Source organism: Taeniopygia guttata, chromosome 3 (genome assembly GCF_048771995.1).
Source record: "Taeniopygia guttata chromosome 3, bTaeGut7.mat, whole genome shotgun sequence".
Taxonomy (NCBI): domain Eukaryota; kingdom Metazoa; phylum Chordata; class Aves; order Passeriformes; family Estrildidae; genus Taeniopygia; species Taeniopygia guttata.
In genome coordinates, this window is record NC_133027.1 from 52,003,342 (window position 1) to 52,026,429 (window position 23,088).

The 23,088-nt window shown below is 37.3% G+C and overlaps 1 long non-coding RNA gene across 1 annotated transcript in view; it reads right to left on the reverse strand.

Moving 5' to 3' along the window:
- Positions 1–18,383: 18,383 nt before the first annotated feature.
- Positions 18,384–23,088, reverse strand: part of LOC140683697 (uncharacterized) — a 70,629-nt gene continuing 65,924 nt past the window's right edge. Inside the window, exon 3 of the long non-coding RNA XR_012055029.1 lies at positions 18,384–21,422. This is a non-coding gene — a long non-coding RNA (uncharacterized lncRNA). The remainder of the gene's footprint in view (positions 21,423–23,088) is intronic.

The following is a 23,088-nucleotide window of genomic DNA, read 5'->3' on the forward strand; positions in this document are numbered from 1 at the left end:
GCACTATAGTACAATGTTTTTTCTGGCAGGAGCTCAGGATGACTGCAGTCATTAAGGGTGAAGCCATATTATAAAAGGACACACTCCCAGATTAAGCAGAAGAAATCAAAATAAGCAGTCTAGTTCATAAGTGTAGTGATACTGAAGTTAATTTAAAGGTTAGAAATTATATATATATAGCAAATATTCTATGCATATTTAAAAGAACACCAGGATACACATGTGATGCATACATACATACACACACATACACACACACAGATATATATATATATATATATATATATATATATGAAATGTGCCTGAACTCACAGTGGGGTGGCAAATGAATGAGAAGCCAGAAAATACACCAAGACTTGTGTTGGCTCTGTCTTAAGAATCTTTCTGCATCCAGTTTGCCAGCAGGAGAACGTTTGTCCTAATCCGGCCACCCTTGACGACATCTCAGACCATAGGGAGGATCCACAGACCCTTCCCAGGCTAGGAAGGAGCCTGGCCAAGGTAACTGGCAGGTACTGAATAACAACATCTGGAGATGTTTGTCAGAAGAACTGGGGAGGTGCAGGTTTGGGTGTGCAGCAACCTCTATAAAAAATCAGCTTCCAGCGTACAGGTTTGTCCAACACTGGTGTCTGAAACAAATGGGGCTCAATTACAGACCTGAACACACACTCTAAGACAAAATAGGTCGATTTTTAGGGAGCAGCAGATATAGAGTAATTGACATTACACTTAAAAATCTGTTGCCAGATGAGAAAAGCCAATGGAAGCTTTTCCCATAGCAAACTGTGTCCCACATATCTCATGTAGGATGTTCTAACCTTAAAAGCAAGCATTTGTCAAGTACAGGCAGAGTACACAAAAGAGTCATTTAGTTAAATTATACTGATAATTTAGTAACAGATTGAAAACATCAATGTTTGCCTTATTCTTAGACAAGGAGTCTATTGATTTTTACCTTTCTGTCTTGATCCCATTGGGCATCAGTTTCCTCACAGAGGAGGTTACTTTCCATTGCTACATTATGTGCATACACTTAAATGCATAACATTTTAATTCAAGTTTATATGCATGTAGTTGTATACACCCCTATGGTACATACTCCCTATGCAGTATTTGATATTTCTGCAGAGATATGTGAAAATCCCTATGGATTTCATCAAGGCTCCTCAGAAAGTACAGTAGTCATCCCACAGAAATCTGATTAGTAGCTCTGTCTTTCATCCTGCAGAGACCTTCACTACCTTTACAAATGCAAAATATTTGCTGCAATCCAGCACAAGTTATGTCCCTTTGGGAGGAGGAAGGAACAGTTCAGCCATTCCTCAGTGAAACAAAACCAAAAATTTATTTTAAAGCTGAGCAAACAACCTTTTCTCAAAGATCCATTTCCAATGCAATTATTTCTACTGGGAAGTAATTTCTCTCTCTCTCCTAGGATTAGAGAAGATCTAAAGAGGAGTTTAAAAGCAATTCCTCTTTTGAGAAGACCAACAGTAAGGAGTACAATTTCAACTTTATTTTCCTGTGATGACAGTAGAGAAATTTTTCTTCTATCTTTTCAAGATGTTCCATGATAGGTTAAGACATGGAAATCTTACTTCCAATTCCAGTTCCAGTCAATAAATAAATATTGGTCCACTGTCATGAAACAACTACCAAACAAGTTAATGTTCTGAAATTTGATTTCCAGCACCCAGGATCCTGAACACAATTATGGAAGCCTGAGAAGAAACACAGAGTCCACCATCAGACAGTTTTGTTGGCATTGATTATTTTCTTTCATACCCTTCATTATATACATCTTCTTTTAGCCACAAGTATCAAGCAGATTTTTTATATCAGTTTTTCGTTAATGACTATTCCATTTGCTTTAGAAGGAACTTTGGAGTTTCATGAAGGCCGCCAAAGCAGGTCAACAGACTGACTGAAAAAATAGAAAAATCCAATGGGGAAAAAAAGAAAAGGCTTTTGCAACTTTGCAAAATTCAAATATAAAGCATAGAAAAGTCGGAATGGTGGGTGTTGGAGGTGTGGAAACACAACACAGTGATTTTGTCTTCTAACAGTCACTTTCCAAAGTTTTTTACTGCCTAATTGGGCATTTTTGGAGAGGTCCTGAGCTCTCTTTCCTCCTAGAGCTATGAGAACATGACTGAACTTCTAGAGCACTTTACATTGGTCTTGAGTGACTCAGATCTACCCATGCTAATGGCTGACCCATAAAACCTGTCAATTTAATTAACTACAGCTCTTCTCTATTTTACTTCTAGATTTGGGAAATTGAAACAAAATCTCTTTAATGTTACCAGAAACTTATTATTTATTTGTATTTTCTCATAACTGATGATCAGGAATGCATTCCTGCTTTTCAAATGTCAGTGAGACCTCTCACTATTTTTGACATCCCTGTTAATCATGGCGACAGATCACCAAAGACATGCACCAGATTCTCTGTTTTCAGTCTGGGGATAACATGTAGCACCATATTATATAGCCTTTCACTCATTCCAGAATTTAAGTCATTCTACCATGATATGCTAATAAAAAACCTAAAGGTTGTGCTTACTGAAGATTTTACTCAGGACCAAGAGTTTCTAGGAAAACATTGTGTTCAATCTCCCACATCTGATGCAGAAATCTGATGAGACACTGTAAGCACTTCATATGATTCAGTTCTCCAGGTTGCCAGTACCTTGTGACTGCAGTATCTAAAGACAAGGAAACTAGAAACTTAGAATATTTGGTTCTAGAAATCACTGATAAAAAATTTAAAAGCAGAATTACAGAATCATGGGGCATCAGAAGTTAGGTCTGACAATCATCTGGTTTAACATCACACACAAAGTAGGGCCAGATTCAAAGCTACAGAAGGTTGCTCAATGACATCTCTGGTCAAGTTTTCAACATCTGTAAAGGTGGAGGAGACTCCACAGTTTCTGTGAAGAATCTGTCTCCACGTTCCAGCAATCTCTTCATACCCCCAAGAACTTAGTTTTAATTTCAATGGAGATTTTTTGAGATTTCTGAAAGTGTGAAGGAAATTTCTAACAGAAGAACCTATGGAAAGCTCTTGCTCAGAAAGATACTGGGAATGAATGAATGGTGAAACTTTGCCTAATTGCAACTGGATGGGGATTTAATTCTTGAATTCCACTTGCCAGTCAGTCTAAACCTTAGTCTGAACATGCCACTTAATCCTCATTTTCCTCCATACCACGAGGTATGAAACAAACACTAAAAAATGTTTAAAAATTAACTCATATTAGACCTCCAAAATTTCATGACACAGGCAGTAAAAATCATTCCTCTGTACTAGGTGAGCCTGGAACCTGCTCCAACAATGACCTGCTTTAATATGGCAACTCCATGAGTTTCAGTTTCAGTTTCTTCAGAGATTTACATCTCCCTTTCACCATTACAGCTCAGAGGAATTAGTGCAGTGATAGGAGTAGAAAGGCAGAAATAAACTACTTTAAAAACTTCAAAAGAGCAGGAATAGTGAGTATAGGTTGCAAAGATTTGCACACACAAAAAATCTGTAATTCTAGTATAACAAGTATAGTGGCTAATTTGTAACTTCAGTTTGTAAGGACACAAAGAATGTGGAACAAAACAGAAAAAAAATCTGTATCTGTTACTAGTGGTGCAATGTAGCTAGAAAGTGAAGCCAAATACACATTCAAAAGAAAAAAAATAATAAACTGCAATGTTTCACCAAATTAGCAGTTGGGTGTCCATCTCTTGAAAGCAGTTTGACTAAATCAGAAATAAATTCAGAAAGTTCTGAGGGCAGTATTAGGGCAAAAATATGATTAGACTATCACAATGGTCATTTGTGCTCATTTCCAAATGTGGAAAACACTGAATTGCAATTAGAATAAAACAGTCTTGTTAAACTGGGAAATAGTCTCTCTGGGCATATACAAGAGTCCTTTTCATTTGACTATTTAAAACAGAACTGAATTATCTAAATGTACTAAAGATATATCCTGTCTTTGTCATGTTTGGGTGGGTGGAGTAAGTGCTTTCCAGTTCTAATGTTAAGGTACAAAGCTATTAGGGGGGGTACACAGCTTCCAGTAATGGGGACAGGGAGGGAGGAGGAAGGCTGGATGTTCCTTATCTCTAAATGCTGTGTCCCAGATAAAGCTTGAACATAATATGATGCTTCTGAGCTCCACAGGCAAAATATTTCTATTGCTTACATAGAGTTGTCAAAAAACAGCACCGACAGAATAAAGCAATTGGAGACAGAAGGAAAACAAAACTGAAATTTTGTTTCCATTCCAGAGTTTTTAGTGTTGCAACCATGATCTATGGCTCCTAACAATATTCCAGGCAGTAGCTGTTAAATAATGTTGCATAAATCCATTTATACCCTTGGCAGACCAGTATTCCCAAGAGGCTCCTGTTCCATGTTTCTTCTTTCCAGGACAGGACAGAGTTTTATAATGTTATTTCCAGGGCATTTAAAATCACAAATCTAACAGTGAAATAAATATTTGTTTTGCAACCAAACCTTGATCTCTGCAGCAGATACCTTCCAGTTCTAATGTTTTTCTTCCAATCAGAAGCTGACTGTAGGCAACTGATCCAAATCCAAGATTCAGTGATGGAGTATAAGCCTCTGTGACCTGCCGAGTATTTTGCCTTCCACTTCTTTAAACCCCAAATTATTTAATACTCATTGCTGCTTCCCAGCAGAATGGTGTGTGGCCAGCTGTCCACCAAATGAGACAAGAAAATCATCACTTTCTGTGTCGACTGGGGTCACACAGTGGTTTCTCAGAAGCAGCATGATGTCCATCAACTGACCTCCCACTTGGATGGAACATAACTATGTATTCAGATCACTTTATAAGTGCTACTCACTTAGGAACAGTGTTTGAGCATTGGCACCTGCAGATATAATATCTCACTCCACCCCCACTCAAAGGCCCCCACTTTCTGCAGGAACTCTGCCCAAGGACAGATGGATGCTGCATAGTCCAACAGCTGTGCTGCCAGAACACAGATTATTACGCTGGTGACTCTCAACAGGACACCTGAAGCACTATTAATCCTTGACACCTATTATTTTATTTTCCTATGCTGAATTTTTACAATTACATCTCATGAATACTAATATCTGCTTGGTAATTAAAAACAAACAAAAAAAAATCATAACATAATGATACTAAATTGTCTAAATAAGCACAGAAAGGAGTTGTGTCCTAGAAGTGCTACTTGTCTCTATTCAGTAAAATTGAATTGTTGAATTGTGAATGTTGTGATATATAAAATTTGCTGCTGAACTTTCTAACATAACAGTACTATTTAATGCGACGGAAATACACATAAAGTTCACAACAGTATTCTGATCTGTGGACTAAGAGAGGAAAGGATAGGAACCTTTCTAAGATGACCCCAAACAGATTTCCTTCTGCAGCAGGAAAAGCAAAAAGAAGCAGGGAGGAAACATAGTGTCCAGATACGGGCAATGTTGGTTTGGTTTTATTTTCAAAGGAATTTTTATTTTGCCTTTCCCCTGGAATATAAACTTTAGAGTATTTCAAGAATTTCTTGATTATATTTAAATATGACTGGATGAGCCAGATGCCTGAGGTAAAATGCTGAGTATTTAAATCTGGTTTATATCCCCTATTCTGAATCATTACTTTGTCATGGCTCTTGCAAGATACAGTAAAAGGAAAAAATAACTGACAATGGTAAGTAACACATTCAGAAACTTTCAAAGGCTAAGCATCAGAGTCTTCAAATCATAAAAAAGAATATTTTTAAGCACAATCAGTTTTCTTAGACTATAAAAAGATATAAGGTTGTTGCGTAGAAATTAAATATAACTTACAAGCAAAATAAGACAAACATCATTTAATGACCACCATTGTCTTCTAACATGAGGGGTTTTATTCACTATGAAGAGGAGAAAAGAAATGAGTCTATACATAGCAGTGGTCTTGTACCTGTTATTTTAAAGCAAAAAGCATTATGAAGTTTGCAGGGAAAGCAAATATAAGAAAACTTTCAGGCACCTGAGAACTGAAGAAGAGCACATGCACACCAAATATTTTATGTTTCTTCCAACTCCATCTCTTGTGGTGGGTATTACCACCCCCTTCAAACATTGTGATTTAGACATTAACTTTACTTTTAAGTGTTCTAAAATAGAAAGTATGCTTTTGTCAAGACAGAAAGTTAATTTGTACTGGGGTAAGACGTGTGTAATAGCTACCACATTCAAAATTATTTCCACATATTTCCTATAACAGCACCTACACAGGAAGCTAATTGAAAACAATTAATCAAAGTAGTTATTTAAGGATAAATTTCCATCTGTATAAATTCTGCAGGATAATTCTAATGCTGACAGAAATTTTCGTAGCACTTTAGTGCAATGAAATACAACCAGAAATTGATCATACACTGCACAAAACTTCAATTTTGAACAAACAGTGTTCAATTTTTGTTCAATTTTCAACAAAAATGTCCTTAATTCAAGCCTTTTTTCTTTGGTGAAATTCACCATCTTCCTACTTTCAACACTCTCCAGCTGCAACTTGGCAGGTTAGTTTAATCCATTAATATTTACATTTTCTCAGTTCAAATATTTTGACATTTCAGTGATGATGTGATATCTGCTATTTTAGAATGGAGTTATTATTTTCTTGACACAGGTTCCCTGGATATAGCGAGTTTGATGTTGTTTGTGGCAACTCTGTTATATGCTGCAAGAAGCTGGTTAATATGAATTCCTATATATTTATCTCTGATTTTGGTACCCAAGACCACATTTACTAGAAATAGAACACCCATTGTTTGCAATATTGTCCCTGTTTCATTAAAGACAAAGATATTTTGAAGTAAAATGCAGTCTGCAACATTTCTGATGAAAAAGTTGTCCTGAGTTCTTGGTAGTACCTGGGATTTGCCTATTAATGGTTCTATCAAGCTGGCCATTAGAAGGCAGCTACTGCTGCAAAGTCCTGTCAAACAAGGTGATTTATCCTTGGACTACTGTTGCCAAACTTTTGGACTTATTTGTTTCTAGAAGGAAGATAAGAAAAGATGTGCAGAGCTGCATTTATTCATTCTCTTCTAAGAGCACATTGTAAAACAAAAGTGAGAAGCAGGTCATGCATAAACAGGCAATCAGGCAAGGAAAAATCTGGAAAACTCCACTAGCTCTGAAAAGGAGAAGTAAATTAAAATAAATAAATCCTAATATGGTGACAGACAGAAACACAGCACCATGTATGAAAATCCACTTTCAACCTCAACCACATGTTAAAATGAAGACCATTTCATTTTACCTCACATCTGCATCACAGAACCTTTTGAAAAGTATCTAGTAAAAGAGTGTTTGTTTACCCTCCCTTTCTCTTTTCCACTTCTTTCCTCTTTTCTGCCCACATTTACTGCATTCTCTGAGAAGATGCTAAATAATATCTTCTCTTCTATGACTGAGATGGCAAGTCCAAAGTCAGAATACATCTAGAAGAACGAAATCAATTTTGCAGACCTAGAACGACATAATTAATTTTCTGGCACTATAATTAGTGTCAGAAAACAGATTGTTAATAAAACGAGAGGAAGCATGGTTTCTAGTTTTGTTCCTTAAATCAAAATGAACCATATGGTAGGGCTCTTCTGAAAATCCAGGAGGTTTCTCACTCACTCACCTGACCTGGATGTTTTTCACGGAGATGAACGATTGTTGCAGCAACTGCCAGGATGTTGTGTGTGACACTTCTCTCAAGAAATATTGCAGTGCATGGGGTCATACTGCATGGAATCTCTTGGTAAAGTATGTGTTTTTACTATCAGAAGTATTTATTGTTGTAAAACAATAGTGGAAGTTGTTATATCGTTAACATGGAGTGTGCCAAGTCTCCAGCTTGAACATTTCTATAATAAACACTAGGGAACAGAAATGAATTGTTGTGTGTCTGTACAATTTCCAGTCCTTCCTTATTACCTCAAGGCATCTGTGTCTTTGTAAGCAGGCACACCCACCCTTCTAGCATCACTTCCTGGTGTGGACTCAGTCTCCATTCCAACTACTGATTTTGATACTGGAGCCTGAAAAAACTCAATATGTCAGCCATAAAACATAACAGGAATACATGCTTTTTAAAGAAAGAAATTACCTTCAGCCGGAACTTTAGCTTTTTAATTTTTATGCGTTTTTACACAACTGATGCCTTATTATTGTTAAACCCATGTGTTACCCTGTATTCAATTCTGTGTGAGCTTGATCTGGTTCAAAAATGAAATGAGAATGGACAACAGCATTGTGCGACTCTCAATGGAAAATGTCTGAGACAACCATGAGTATTCAAACAACATTTTTACTATTTATCAGTATTGTAAGTTATGTACCTCAAACCTCAAGTGTAGAGATATAGACCATTAAAAGCAGTGGAATTATGATTTCTAGGTCAAAAGCTCAACCCAAAAAGTTAAGCATGAAGCAAATGAACTAGAAACTGAATGGTACATGTGATAAGCACAAATGCTAGTCTAAACAAATGTTCAAATTCCAGCCTGCATGGTATTCTTCTGTACCTCCATCCAAAAATGGGTTTCATTTTACTCTGGATTGCAATGAGGATCAAGTTCAATAGGACTTGACCAAAACTATTCACCAAAACCAGATGCTTTTGGCATCACAACTTATTAGAATGCTATCTTTTTTATCTTGGTATAACTTTTCATGTCTTTGGGGGAAAAAATTTAGCAAATTCTCACTATATGCATTATTAAAGTTAACTCAGGACTCCTTGGCATCAAAAGATCTTGCTTTTGAATTGAACATGCACCTTGGACCACTTACAGAAAGGGAAATCTCTGATTTAAATCTAAGCAAAATAATAAAGCTCTTAAGCCAATATTACCTTATTAAAAAAAAAATTGGAGCACTTACTTTTTGAGAGTTCCCATGCCCCAGAGGATCTAATGAACCCAATCACTGTCTCTTCTGCACAGCTTGTTCACCCACAGCAAAACTCACCTAACAGAAAACACCACAAAAACATGGGACAGATACAACTTTGTAATAAATCTGATAGCTAAGCAATAAAATAGATAGGAAGAGCTAAGAGATTGTGTCCTGCGAAAAAGCAGAAAACAGCAGCAATTTAGAGTCAAGACTAAGGGAGCAAAGCTGCTACTTTTATTCTTGAAGGGAAGGAATAAAAGTCAAATGATAGATGGGAGTTGTAAGTCTCAAAGGCATACTGAAGTTTTAAAATTTTTTTAAGGGATCTGGAACTTCAGCATCCACTGTACTTTGTGCATGAATCACATTATATATCTGATCTTCATTAGTATCAGATATGGAAAACTACAAAGTTTGTTTTACTTTATTGACTTTCTGGGACAAGTTGTTAGTAGCAGGTTTCATTTTGAAAGATTTAGCAGCTTGAAATTCTTAAACAAACTAATAAAATTATTTGCTTTTAATGAGAGGGGTGCAAATAACATAATAGGAACAAATAGTTACATGCAGTCTCAGACTAAATTCTTGACACTTCAACTCCTTTATATTGTTTAGATATGACAAAATCCTAACAACCTTTGACTTAACTTTATTTCCATTAGCTTGTGGTTCAAAATAAATTTAGCATAGGAATCATGAGATTACAATATGTTTCAGGAAATTTGAGGAGAAGCATCTGAGACCAACTGTTAAAATTTTCAATATAATTTTTTTCATTTAAGCATAGGGGTCACAAATACAACTGAAAATATTTCATGTAGAACAAACACATACAGTATAAAACACAATATTTTTTTCACAGGATTTTTTCTGTATGTGTTAAGATTTGTATATGTGCTTATATTTGCAAATTATTTTCACATATCTAAAAATATACAGAGCTGCACACAATTTTATTACATGGAAATAACCACTAATAGCAGCTCTCCTTACTGGCCTTAGTACAGATATAGCACATGTAGTTCATTTCAATAAATAGGATGGATATTTATTGCAATAAAGATGTTTTATAAAGTCCCAGTTCCAAATATGATAGCTTTTGCTGTTTTTTAACTGGCCTTTTGAGGCAGCAGCTATGTTTTTGCTTTGATTTAAATATTTATGCTTTCTCAAATTCAAGGCAAATACTTTTTTGGTCACTGTTGTTAGTTATGTTTGATGGCATTGAGGGTGTCTACTGAACAAGCACATGCTGCTCTTAAAACAATGGTTTGTCCTAGAAACCATCTGAGTCATCAACAATCTCTGCAAACATTTCTTCACTTTAAGAAGTAATTTAACCATTATCATGCCACAAGAAGAAGCAAGAACTTGCTTTCATGTAATATAAAAATAATATGAAAGCTAATCATGAAGGCTACTGCATTTTTCATTCCATGAAAGTTCAAACCTCAGCAATAGAATTCTGAAAGACAGAAACCAGCCCTAATGCAGAAAAATGTGCCCTTGGGAGTCTCTTGCAGGAAGAGATCAAAACCAGCTGTTGTGTCAGACCTGTGCTGTGCTGTTGTTAGCGGAAGCAGAGAACCCAGTCAGGCACACCTGAGTGGCCTGGCTCTGAGCAACCATGGACTGATGCAACCAGTTGATCTGTTCCTATGGAAGTCTTTCCGCATAGGAATGTAGGTTTTTACCCTTAGAAAGTCAAGCTAGCAGAGCCTGTCAAGTAAACAAATCTGCCTGCAGCCTCCCGGTGCCAGCGCTGCATTAAACATTAGACATAACAACATTCTTTCCCTAGACAGCAAAATTCCCAAACCCTCACCAGCACCGGGCAGAGCTGGCCTGGTTCTCTGCACCACTGCCACAGAGCTGGAGCTGTGAGAAGCAAGGAGCCAAGTGAGGAGGCAGGTGGCCACCCAGGCAAGCAGTGGCCTCAGAAGCTTCCATCTCTTCAGCCATTCTCTGGGTCCTATCTCAGGAAAATGGACAGAACAGAAAGACTCTTACTGGTTCAGTGGGCTGCAGTGCTGCTTTGAGCTGCAGTAACTTGATATTGTGGCATGAAGACTGCAATCCTTTTATCTTTCCAATTGCTTTGCATCTAGCAACAATAATGTTTTAGACTGTAAACTCCAGGATGCAATCAGTATATTCCTCCCTTTCTGGGCACCACTGAGCTCCCTGCCTGTATTTAGCACATAATACATTGTTCTAAAGTACTTAGCAATGATTGATAGGATAATAATTTCTAAGAATAGGCATACTGTCCACACTGTGCTCTGCCAAAAGGATTTCAGTGTTAGAAAAATTGCTCCTCTGATCTGTCAGCACTTGCCATAGTTGCAAAAAAAAAAAAAATAGAAATTTTCAAGTTCAGTTATTCCTAGAACAATATCTGTATGGAAGGACGCGATAGCCAAATTCCAGTTTGTCTAGAATATGTGTCACCTTTATGGAGTGGGAGACCCAGCCAATAGTGCTGATTCAGTGCCTTCATCCCTTCCCCTGGACACCCCCTTGCAGAAGACCACAGTGCCCTCCCCTCCTCCCTTCCTCCCTTCCACTCTCCCATCCTCTCCAGCAGTGACCACGCCAGCTCAGCTCCCCTTTCACAAATGTGAACAAGCTAATGAGCATTTTGTTGGCTTGAAAAGCCAGCACTACTTCAGCAGCACTCAAAGACTCCGCTCAAATCTCTGCTGCTTGGTCAGAGGCACACTGGCATTTATTCAGCTGCTTTTGGGAAAGGGAGATGTCTCCAACCATCCAGCTGACCTTCTTTGCTCATCTTTTGCCCCAGGTTATTGTTTTAAATTCAGGAATGACAAGCTGGACAGTCAGACCCTATTTCTTCATTGCTTTGTGTTTTCTTTGTATTTTGAGCACTGCACAAAATGCTGGAGGAACCTGCTGTGTTGACACACTTTGTATATTTTCTGTACTTTTCTTCTCCCACTCTTTGAAATAAGTCTCTTGGCATGCAGAAGGAAAAGCTGAAGTAAAAACTTGTATTCTTCAAAAAAATAAGCATCTATTTAATGAACTATTTTTCTTTTTTGCCCCTCTTGCTCAAACCAGAGTTACTGTAATTTCTAAGCAAAGGTTATTTTTCTGGCCAAAACCCATGTCACGCAGAGATATGCATACCAGCTAACCCATCTCTTTTAGAAATAATACAGCCATGTTAGGGCAGTGCTGCCAGCCCTGTTCTCTAAGTTTTTCAGTTTCACAGCTTTAGTGTTTGATTGCTTTTATTCAAACTGACAGTCAATAACAGTTGATAGATCAAATCTCAGTGTTGCTGTTGTGAAATTTTATAAGATGGGGTAATGGTCAGATAATGATTTAATGGATAGTAAATTGGTGTGTTAGTTTTACCTGTTTTTTTTTTTTTCCCCTAGAATTAGCTGTTTTTCTCACCCTTGACTTCAAACTTGCCCATGAATCTATACCCTATTTCCAGTGACTGCCACCTCAGACATTCTAAAATTCACAAAAATAATTTTATATGTACAATCCAGCATGGCAAGATTAGTTGAGACCAATGGAGCAAAATAGTACAGAACAGCAACACACATTTTTCCAGCTAACAAAACAAAGCTATGAACACTTGCTCCATGAGAACTGGATTTTTTCTAGGTTAATATCATGGGTTTGGATCAACTTGGCCTTTATTGCAATATCTCACTTTAACACTTCTCAAAATCACTGTTCATTGAGGTCAACAGGAAATATCTCTGGACCTATTCAGATTTTTGTTTCCCCCTCATTTCTCCTTCTAAATACCTTTTCCTGTTCACCTTGCCAAACACAAAGCATGCCTTCAACAACTTTTCCCTCAAACTGGGAATACAGGTAGCAAAACAGGGTCCAAGTCATCTGTGCTCACAGACTCAGTGTTTTTACCCATTAGGTTTTGTCTGAGCAGTAGCTGTGGCACCTCGCTTGGCTGCACCCTGAGTGTGAACAGGACTTTGAGATCAGAGTGACACAGGCATAATCTAGAGCTGATCTTAGCTCCACTGACCTTTTATTAAATGGCCAAAAGAACACATGTACACACACACACACATCTACCAAACTTTACCACATTCATATGAAATTTAAAATTTCATACTGCCAGAGGATTAATATTCTTCACAGACATATCTTTTAGCTGGATATGGTTTTTGCCAAATTCTAATTTTGCCAGGGGTTATTTATGGAAACCCAGTAGTCCCTCTTTTGGGGAGCATCTTACCATCTTGTCCTATTTTGTCCCCACAGAGCGTAATTACAAAATAGGCCTGTCAAACTTAATTTAGTTAGGCTTTTCTCATGTATCAGATAACTTCTTTCGCTGTTACATGATGGGACTCCAGATCACTATGGGTTGTTCTGCAGTGTGATTTCATGCTTATCTTTAAAATGCAAAACCATCCAGGCACTAGAAGCAATCATTTTTACAAATAAACAATCTTTTGTCAGAAAGCCTTTTACTTACATGCAAAATTAACTCTCAGGCATATTAAATGTTCTCTAGAGTTTCAGCTAACTGTATTTTGTATTACTTTATGGGGAGAAGGGTTCTTGTTTTCAACAAGTCAGTGTATAGATGTTATGTTTACAAAGAAAGCCTCGAAAATGTAGCCAACAGCCTGTTTGAATTTGTAGGGAGCAAGAAATGACAAGCCCAAGTGTGAAAGAGTTTTATTTCTGCTTATACTAGACCTGATGGCAACAAAGACCCTTTAAATGTCAACAGTTCCATTGCTCATCAAAGCATAGAGGAAATGCAGAAACATCTCATACAAAAATAGGTACTTACTGCATTTGAATGATTACCCCTTGAAGCAGATCTTCAGTCACAGACTAATTAAGTGTCTACCGAGTAGTACTGCAAAAGGGATACAAGGATTCAAGACTAAAATAATCGACTAGTAAGTTTTTCTTTTATGCTTAATCTTTCTCCAGTTAGGCAAACGTTCGAGAAATGAGCACAAGATTGCAGTTTGAAGTGAGTTTGTTTCAGCACACTTTTAAAGTGTGTAAAATCTGACATTTCTCTGACATTAGTTTTATTTTATTTTAAGAAAATTTGCTTAATAATTAATTTCTGCATGAACATTTTTCCACGCCATTTTTCACCATTACATCATATATCAGGTTGATTAAGGCCACTGAAATTTTATTATTAGTTTCTGCACATAAAGTCTTGCAAAAATAAGTGCTTGTAAAAGCTTTTTTAAATTACCTATATTATTGAACCTTAAGCAAAATTTGGTACTACGGCAAACTTTTAAAATCAAAAGATTTGATGATGTACAACAGAGCTGCATTCAATATGCAATTCATCTATATGTATGGTACTTTGTATTCTTCCTGCTCCACCGAGTTTGTGATTACTTGAGTGTATAAGAAATGGAAATCAAGCATCTCTCTGCTGTGCCAAAAAATGACAGTTCTGCTGAAACATGGGGAACATGTATGACAATATTAACAACAACAGGAGGAGACCTCTCCAGCAGCCATTAAACATCACAGAAAAAATGCAGCTTTGCACCTCTGGAGGTTGCCAAACACTGCAGAGGTATTCAGGTAATGCATCTGGAAGGGAAACCACATATCTTTCAGTTAAGCCAATACAGAACTGCAAAAGCTTTGTGCCAGCACAAGCCTTGGAACAAGGAATGTGGTTGTGTTTCAGTTATGATCAGTCACATGTGGCATACAGAGAAATTAAACTAATGTGGGTGTGAAGTTTGGCCAGTACAATTCACCACTTCATGAAACAACAAGAGCTAAATAGGCGCCCCATCAATAAAGAGAGAAACATTCCCCTCCAACAGGTTACAGAGCGTCTTTAGACGGCTGCTGCTCATTTGTTGTGCCCAGTTATGAGCAAATGTGTTACCCCACAGACTGCTTTTCTGGAAAAAGGTAGGGAAGTCTGCTGAACATTTTTAATATATTGTTATTAAAGTTGACTTTGCAGACCTAGTGTTTTATATGCTAATGGCTGCATGCCAGATAAGTGATTACTGTAAATGTGTCAGTTAAATAGTCCAGCGACAGGTCCATATGTGCTCTATAAAGAAACTAGTTAAGCTGACCCTGATCAAAACCAGAATGATTGACTCAAAGCTTCAGGAGCTCAGAAATACAAAGAGTGGTTAGAGATCTGAAACAGGTCTGATCATATTTCTATACCTGCTGTGATTCCACTCTCCCCCTCTGGACCACATCTACATATACGTCCTCCAAACTTATACAATACCTGTCCCCAGATGCAAAAGCTCCTATTTGTTTTGTAGACCACCAGAACATTTGAAGATGCTGCTGCCACTGCAGTTGCCACTGGTGCAGCAATGGTCAGAGACCCTTCTGCAAGCTTAGTGAAAACCCAGGCACCTCCACAGAGGTGATGCTGTCACCAGCTACTCCAGGGAGATGCCAAAAGGGCCTGCCCTGGTGTCACATTGCTTCCTCAAAGAGCAGCACAGCACGAGAGGAGGGACTCCTCAAAGCAATGTGCCATAAACACTATGAACACATCAGTCAGACCACCAACATCCCTGCAAAATTCTCAAATAGCAAACTCTGATGGCACTCAGTTCAGACAGATTGTGCATGTATCTTAAGTCTGTTGTGTTTCCTCCAACAGAAATGAGAAATTCTACAAAGACGACCTTGCTATATATGCTGAGTCAGTTTGGGATTCAGTCTTTGAAGCGTAGTAGGAGATAATATTAACTGAAAATGTTTGGGTATTGTTTCCAGATTTAATTAGTTTACGTCATATCATCATCTTCAGGAGCTTCAAGATGTTACTAGTTTTCAGCCACAGAGCATGGCCTTTTTAAGCAGTCAAATGATCAAAGAACCTGCGCATGTTGCTTTTGTTGAACAGCAGAACTGACTTTGATAGACTTGATGCCATTTGTACTGCAGCACTTATTTTCACAATTTTCAGACTTTCACTTTAAGGTTAAAGTGATCACCTTCTGAAAACTGATGATTTTTCTTTCATCTCAGCATAGAAATGAATGAACACAGACTGAATCTATACTATTTAGCATTACTGTGTGTCCAAAACATGCCACAATGGCCACAAAGCACTACTACAAGACGCAGACTTTTGACTAAGCAATTCAAGTTAAGTTTCCACAGACACTGAGGTTCCACCCTGACCAGTCACCATCAACTGGTGAGAGACGCTTTCACTGTGACCATCTTAACAGGAAGCTTCCATCAATCTTTTAGAGGCTATTTTTATCAGCTTGATAAGCTCTTTTAAGAACCAATCTTCAACTTTCTTACTCTTTTATGCAGAAAATACAGAGTGCAGAAGAAATAGAAGTCAGGAAAAGAGTCATGATGGAATTATTATTAGCGCATCTTTAAGGGTTTAAATGTTTCAGTGCAAGAGGAGAAAGGGTGAGTTAGAAGCTGACTTAATGCTACCACCTCAGTTGCTACTACAGGCATATACAAAATGTCTTCTGTCCATTGGAGTAGTTCCCTAACCAAAAAAGTGAAAAACTAATTAAAATTCCATGTATCCCCAGCTACTAAGAAAATGTAAGTGAGAAATCTTCTCCTGTGTCATAGCAGTACCTACTGAAACAGTGACCTGAAGAAGCACACAGCAGGTAGGTGTGGTTCTTTGCTGGCCTGTAGTCTGTTTGAATTAAAGTTTTTTGAACCATTATGCATCCTAAATTAGCTGAAGCAATCAATTAAAAAGTTTCAATGTGATTCACTTCATTAGAAAAATAACATTATGCAGCAGTATTTACAAAGCACATTCTGCCAGTGTGCTTGAATACCCAGAGCCTAAATAAATGTCATTTCTCCCTTGTACCATTTTACAGTGAGTAAGTATTGCTCTTAAAAAAAAAAAAAAATTATTAGAGTAGATACACACTTGAATTTTGTACTTTGTTGGCATACATTCAAGAGCCATGTCTTTTGTGGCTGTGAAATTAGCAGCTCCTACAACTCTAGACTTGTGGCTTGGCTTATTAAGATTTCGTGGAACTGCAAAGTTTTTCCAGCAATGTCTCTCTTTGTGTTCATTGATCATTGTTTCCTTTGAGGTACCTCCACATTTTTATGTCCATTTCTTTAGTGTCTAGTCTTTCTTTCCATGTATTTACTTAGCTGTGGTCTCTGAAATTTTTTCTTTTTTCTGAAAACTGACTTCTCACCCTCGCTAAGCAGCATTTTTTTGTGTTTTAAAGCAAGTTCAGGTGGTGTTTAAGTTCCGGAATGTATAAATTGTGGAGTTCTTTCTTTTGCTTGCTGAATTCTAGCTAAGATCAGTCCTCTGTTTCCAACACTGTTGAAAAAACAACAGCAGCAAAGATCTGTGTTACCTTCCACGTTTACTTGCTGAACTGTTTGGGGGTTTGCATAGTGCTATCGTAGTACTGAAAGGCCTCAACAAAAAGGTGGTTCCTGAATTGAGGAGGATATAAGTGATTGTGTCAGAATACATTAAGTAATGTCAAAACATGTAACAGAAACTGTAAGATGACAGTACCATGAAAATTTATGTAAAGGCAGTGGCTGAAACCTTGATTCTGTGTATCATCCCTAGCCACAATGAAGGCTGCAGTTCCCTTTTAAGGAGAACAGCATCACTGAAGCAATGTGCTCGTAAAATTGCTAACATGATCCTTAAAATTATTCTAAACAGATACTTTTAGATAAGATATGGAAGCATTAAGGCTGTTGTGCATAACAGTGGTGACACTTTATCTAGAGTACTGATACAGTTCTGTTTACAAGAAAAGAACTAAATTATTTTAGCTTGTTTAGGTGAGCAGAGACAAAGTTTAGAGGCACTATGCGTGCTGCCTGAAATGTACATTCTTATGAGGACAGACATAAAGGAGAAGATAACTATTCAACCAGACAGCAGTAGATTATGGGTGAATGTAAAAACAGGACAAGCTGCAGGTCAGCAGAGATTCTCCAGCCAGCACAGTGGGCAGATTCTGCAATCACATTGGCAGGACCAAACCCAGAGTACTGCTAGGATGAAGCTGGGTAAGTTTATGAGGGTCATTGTAAAACATAGTGCTGCAGCAGCAGACAGAATTGCAGCCCTGATTTAGAAAATGAGACAATAGGATGTCTTCCAAAATCTTTTTTTGTTCTATATATAAATTTTGCTTTCAGGAGCTCCAAATACAATGTCTCCGCACATCTCTTCTAGTCTTGTCACTAGTTTGTGCAGAAATCCTCCAGTGCTTGAGGGGTGGTGAGACAAAGGACAAAAGCATTTGAAGAAAAAAATTTCCACTGATAAGCAACAAAGAATAGTATCAACAATTCCTAAATGGAAATAAAAGTCAGTTTTTCCTAATTCTGTAAGCAACTGAGAAACAAGGTACTCAGTATATCACATAACTTTTCCGTATTTTGAAGATTTAGCATTTCCTAAATAAATAGATTATTTCTGTGGTTTACAGTCCAGTCCAGGTTTGCTGACATGAAAGACAGTGTTTTCATGGATATCAGCAACACAGGAACAGGATGGTTTTCTAAGTGAATTATGTACCTAATGAATCAAGCGGTTTGTCCCCATCATTCATTACAATTTTAAGCCAGATACAATATTTCATGCAAAAATATGATTTCTTCTCCCATGATAAATGCCTCACATCAAAACCCTGAACTTTTTCATTGAAAACCTTGTATTTTTGCTTTTAATCTTCAAGATTTCCATGGAGAAAAAAAATCCTGAATTCTCTCTTTGGTTTTCCCTATCATTTTCTTTTTGTCACTGAACATATTGCAAAACATTTACTCAGTATCCTTCCTCAGAAAACTAAAGTGCCCCTCAAGCCCATTTTCCTCTTATATCTATTTACATGGAATAGATTATGTTATACAGAGTGCATTAGAATTCTGCAAAAGAACATGCATTTTCCTGTCCCCAGTTTTTGTACAAATGGAGTGTCACTGTCATCATTCTTCAAGTGAGCTTATAGAGCTCCACTGATTGTTGTGAGATACAGAAATCTCCTCATATAACATTAATAACTTTAAAGTAAAACACCCTGGAAAATAAAAAGGCCAAAAGTTTGGCAAAAGCAATTTTTTGGGCTACACTGGCCTAACACACAGACTGGTTTGCAGACTTTGATCATGTATGCTGATGCCCCAGGTTTCCTCAGAAGACCCCAGAATACTTGTGCAATTATACTGCAGAAAATATTTTTTAGGATTTCTTAAGACTTAAAAAAAGTTTTTGTTGTGTCATATCCACCTACGCATCTGATTTCCTTCTTTTGATTTGAAGTGCTCTCTATGAATGGTGATACTATGAAGGGACACCTCTCAGACTCGCAATTACCTAAACACTTATTACCCCAAGAAAAAGCATATCAATTATCAATGAGTAGTAAGAGAGACAGTCAGTAACATGGACAGAGATATATTTTAGAAAATTGCTAAATTAGGCCTTCAATTACTTCTACCTGGACCACTGTATGCTTATAATGAGGAAATTTAACAACTATATGAAGGCCTTGACATTAAAAACTTGGTACAGTGGAATTTCCTTGAAATTAAGAAACTGTGCTTAGAATTTTTGTTCAGGCCCATCTCTGCTAGTTACTAAGGGTCCTGGGGGCCAGTATCCATCAGGAAAAGGCCTTTGCAGAAGTGGGGGCAGAATAGCTGAGATGCTGCTGCTATAGTTGTACCACTCTGAAATGGTTTCCTTTCTCATCTCAAAAGATCCTCCCAGAAGAGTGCATGATCAAAGACACTAACCAAGAACTACAGTGGATATTTCTGGCCTGCTTGCATCCTGCCAGAGAGCACTGGCACCTATTAGAATACTTGTTTCAAGCAGCACCAATATTTCAACCTTCTACCCAACTAATGATTAATAAGGTTATACCAAGCACACCAGAGGCAGTATGTGCTTTTTGAAAAATGGTTAACCTTTACAGTATTTGTAATAGCCTAAAGGCTGCAAGTAGGGCAGTAAAGTTCTCAATACACATTCAAAGGAATAAAGACTACATTCACACAACAGTAATAAATAGTGGCTGAGGGGGAAAGCATATCTGAAAACCATAAAAAATATCTTTTAGAAGCTAGGAATTGTTTAAATTGTTTAATTTAGTTATTTAATTGTTAAATTCATTTGAAGACCTAGAACAGTGTTTTTCAAAGCAGTGTTTTCAGAAGTTTCCATTACTGCTGGATTAATGGCCTTTTTTACCCGGAATGATCTGTATTTTGTGCTTTGGAATTTTACAACACTGACAGCGCTTCTCATATGAATGGACAGAAGGACAGAAAACCATTTTTGTGATGAGCATGGTCATCTCAGCTAAGGGCATTACTGACTTAGTTCTTTAAACTACAGGTTTAGGATATGGAAGCCCTACAGCACAGAAGATATGCTACCATAAATCAATATCTCCTTAGCATGGTGGGAATAGCCTGACCAAGACATGGAAAACATAGGAGACCTCACATCTGAGGCAGTAAGGTTTTTCCCAGGAAACAATGTTTGTTCTAGTCTCCCCTTTTAGTTTCTTTAATCTTCTTCCTTCCTGAAGCAGGGAGAGAGTCCGTACCACTTCTTTTTTGAGTTAGTGGAATTCAAGAGGAATCCTGGTCTCCTTGAAACATAAGGCTTTCTTCAGAAGTTGTTAGCTGCTCAACAGCACTTTTCTGCATCTCTTTCACCTCTAAAATACACTGCAGCTTAAACAGCCCCCTACTCCTCCGCCTTTTCTGGTGTTTCTTCAACCTTCTCACAATACCCTTCACCATGTCCACCTTCAGATTTCTGTATCTCCAGGGTGTAGGCTTCTCATCCACCCAATATTTTAACAAGCTTGTACTCTCTTTCCTGATGTTTCTTTACAGCTGTTCTTACTTTAAACTTACAAAGAACTTCTTGGTCACGGGCTCCATCTGGATATTAAAACAACCCTACAGAATTATCTTCAATAGAGATGTATTCCTCATGAAAAGTAAAACAGCAGACAGAAATTATGCCTTATAAGCCCAGAAAATATCATTATACCACCCACATAACCCACACCTTACCAGCCTCACTCACTAACTCACAAAATTACCACTAATTACTAGTTAAACAAGAGTGTAGCTTCTAGAAGGCTTTTTTTTTTTTGGGGGGGGGGGGGGCTGCCTTTTGTAACTGTACTTTCCTTCTCCCACAGAAACTTTCATTCTAATCAGCACAGAGCCACAAGTAAAATTGATTCATACCAAGCCATATGAAGAACAGTGCATCAAAGTGCTTTTTAGCAAACATAATAGTGAAATTCCATTTATATGAGGAAAGGAAACAAAAACATTGTTTTCTTGTCTCCGATAATTCTAGACTTACCATTTCGACTTTGGTTAGACTTACCTCCTGCTGTATTCTGAAGAGACAATTCATGCCAGCAATGAAGCCCAATATTCATAAGCACAGTGGGGTCCTTCAGGTTGAAAGGCATTTCTGTAGATGTAAAACACACAACACAAACAAGGAAAACCCTGTGTATATAGCCAGCTACGAGCAGAGAGATTTAGATGCAAAACAATTTCTATTAAACTCAGTAAACTCCTATAAGTTAAAAATTAACTACTTTATCTCCTAAATATAGATTAAATTGGCATTTTCAGAACAAGGCAGACCACTTCCTGAATTTTTTAAGAACAACAGCAGTTTTCCCAGGAGGAAGTCATCCTGGCTCATATTGATTTCATCTGAATAGACTGCTCTGTTCTGAAATTTCTCCTTCTTTTTTTTTTTTTTTCCAGGAAGGCAAGGAGTTTGGTTCTAGGTTTATAGGACTAAGCTCTTGATAGTACATACATGTACTGGGGATGGGCAGCTTCCAGAAAGCCGCTTAATAAAATTACTCCTCCTAACAGCATACTGGTTTATAACACTGAGTGTTGGGTTCCTGACTGCAGTCTTGTTATTTAAAACACTTAAAAGCAACAGTGAAGATGAATGACCATAAGCTTATGGGTTAACTAGAAAATTATAATATCATTAATTAGAACAACAGAAATTTAAACTGTTGTGACTGACATAATCTGTGATTGCAATAGAGAAAGCCTTGTGCCTCACTGTCAAATCACAGCCTAACAGCTACATAAATAAGATAAAAATTTTGACAGAAACTATTTATAAAGAATGTACCTACAGATCATAGTTCAGAAATATAATAAGCTATCACAAATATCATTAGAAGGTTAAGGTAAATGTACATCTTTTAAAAATTAAGTAGAATACACCTTAGAAATCTTTCCCATTGTTAAAGAGTTTAACTTGAGTTACAGGATTGTTTGCACATAATTGAAAGAATGTAATTGACATTAAAAGAGATAAAGATGTGAACTGATTGTGAGTAACAGCTTTACCAAAAATTAAAATGTAAGTGAGGAAAATAAGTTGTGGGGCTTCAGCAAAGGAAAGTAAGATAAATGTCTCTTGAAAAGCTCTTAAGAAGCTCTTAAGAAGAGAAAAAATCTGTTATGTCTCTTCATTTTTTCTGATTGCCCTATAAATCCAGCAGTGAAACTCCACCAACAAGAACATCCAGAAAAACAGCCATCACCCCTCCAAAGGGTTGATGACATGTGAGAAGGAATTCTTACATTAATGCTTTTTAACTAATGTTAGAATTATAAATTATTTCCTTGAAATACTCTGTTTATTGCTGCTCTTCTATGCTCTACAGTATCTGGTGAAGCATGGCCCTTCTACTGATTGGGTTTGTATGACCCCTGAGAAGACATAATGGTGAGGAACCCACTAGATTCATATATATCTTACTGGTGATTTAGAAAGAAGTAGATAAAAATTCAAGAAATTGAGGATGAAAACCAGAGTAGAGAAGGAATTTTTCTATTTTAGGCTCAGCTCAACACCCAGAAAAAAAATCAAAAAAATTTGCCAAAGGAACTTCACATTTCTATTTGCTACAAATCTTGCATGGGAGTAGTTAGTTTAAAGCATGCGACTCTGCACAGCACAATTCAAACAGCACAAAACACTTAAGCTGAGAGCTAGCTTGCCATTCAGAAGACGTATGCCTAAACCTCAGTCTTGATATTATTTTCCTTGTCTCAAGACACAGCGAACTACAAGAAAAATTGTGTTTATATGTTGC